Source organism: Bidens hawaiensis, unplaced genomic scaffold, assembly GCF_021521415.1.
Source record: "Bidens hawaiensis isolate Kalapana, Puna unplaced genomic scaffold, B.hawaiensis_p1.1 tig00005588_1, whole genome shotgun sequence".
Taxonomy (NCBI): domain Eukaryota; kingdom Viridiplantae; phylum Streptophyta; class Magnoliopsida; order Asterales; family Asteraceae; genus Bidens; species Bidens hawaiensis.
In genome coordinates, this window is record NW_027491362.1 from 1598005 (window position 1) to 1600000 (window position 1996).

A 1996-nucleotide genomic window follows, 5' to 3' on the forward strand; every position below is an offset into this window, starting at 1 on the left:
TTATTTATTTATTTTTAATTTAGACATGTAACTTTATCATATATTTTTTCTTCAATCAACAAAAGGCTATGAATTTAATTTTAATATTTCAAGCTTATTACTTCAAATAAATGAGGTAGTCAGGTAGCCAAGGCCTAACAATAAGGATAGCTAGATTGTCTACGGGTATCTAGAGAGAATGAGGGGTTACCGGTTCTTGGGTGAGGGCTTACTACACTAGCACGAAGTGAAAGAAACTAAGGGAGGAGAAAAAAAAATGTATTGTCTTTCAAGCGTTGCAAAAAAAAAAAAAAAAAAAAAAATCAAGAGGACAACACTTTTAGGTTATGAGAATGAGGTACATGTACTGGGTGTTGGCAATTGATCGGACATCAAGCAAAACTTATAAGTTATCATGTTATACCCTATGTTTTCTCTCGTTTCCAATAGCAAATCATCATCTCGATCACTAATTAACTAGTTATTCATTCTTATTGAGAGGCATGTATTTACCCAAATCCAAGTATAACATTTCTTTTTGTTGAAGCTAATGATTTTGGTTAAAAACATGTCGGGTTTGTCATCGTGTATCGTTGATGTACAGTTATGAGGGTTGATACATACATCGATGTGTTGTAGGTCAAACACCACTAAATGGGTTGATTGTTTCTAGTACTAAAACAATCAACTAAATGGTTTGTTGACTTTTTGTTCTTAGTACCAAAACAACTAACACCGTGTTCATGGGCATTGATATTTTGGGCAATAAACAAGTCCATCATTTCTTTTAAATTCATCTAAAACGTAGGCACACACCATTATACAATACATCTACTATGATGAATGTGAGTATAGCTTCTTTAAGTTAATTGATCTAAATTTTAGTGTTTAAACTTTAAATAACCCAATTTTGGTAACGTATACCAACAACCTTTAATGGTTTATAGTAAGGAAACCATATGATACGTCTATAAAGTGATAAAGGTCTATTAGATGACAAAAGACATTTACTCAATGACTCAATTAAGCAAGACTCACGACCCCACTACAAAGGACTAAGCTAACATGCTCACAGTCATAATTCATATTCATGTGACAATATGATTTCTAAAAATGATAAGAAATAAATTAATATGGACGATATATATAGATAGGAAAACAATAAAATATATGAAAAGAACTATGATGATAAGCAAATTTAATTAAGAATTGAAGACACATTAGATGTATTGTATTCTTCAAACAATGTATGATGTATTAGGGGTTAGGTTAAATATGTGAAAATAAAGTTGATATGTGAAATAAATTGCGTGTTTATTGGTTGTGTTATCTTGTTAGACAGTTACAACTTACAAGAGATCAAATTCACGATGATAACGTATATTATGACTATAAGTGCAAAATGCGGCCATGTATACTACTTACTAACATGTTAAAATATCCAACAATATTCATTTGAAGATTTTCCAAGGTTCGTATATACAACAAAAGTTTTAAACACGTTGTCATCGTCACTTTTCTTATTCTAAAGTAGACTTACTCGGCTTTTTGATTTTTTGCTTGGAACACGAGTGTGATGTCATGAACTATAGGGTAGCAAGATAAAGATTTATATTTGCTATATGTTTCATACCATGTAATTAGCATATTAGTCGTGCATATTTGCTAATTACATGGTAGGAAATATATAGCAAATATAAGTCTATTACAAGAATATGGACAAGAAGAATTTAGGCATGTTCATGTCCAAAACAAACAAGCAAACAAAATTATAAAGAGAAATTGCACAAATCTTTTCAATTTATAGTTTTAATCAATGACCTATTTTTTGATCTAAAGATAATCCCTAAAGATAATCCGAATACTTGATATCTTTTTTCACTTTTGAAACCACAACAACTTTATTTTCGAAGATGGCCTTGTTTCTCAATTTTCAAATACACCAACACGCTGTCATTATGATTCCATGAAAAACTGTCTTTCTCTTATTGCTTATTGGGGAAGTTTTATGAATCTC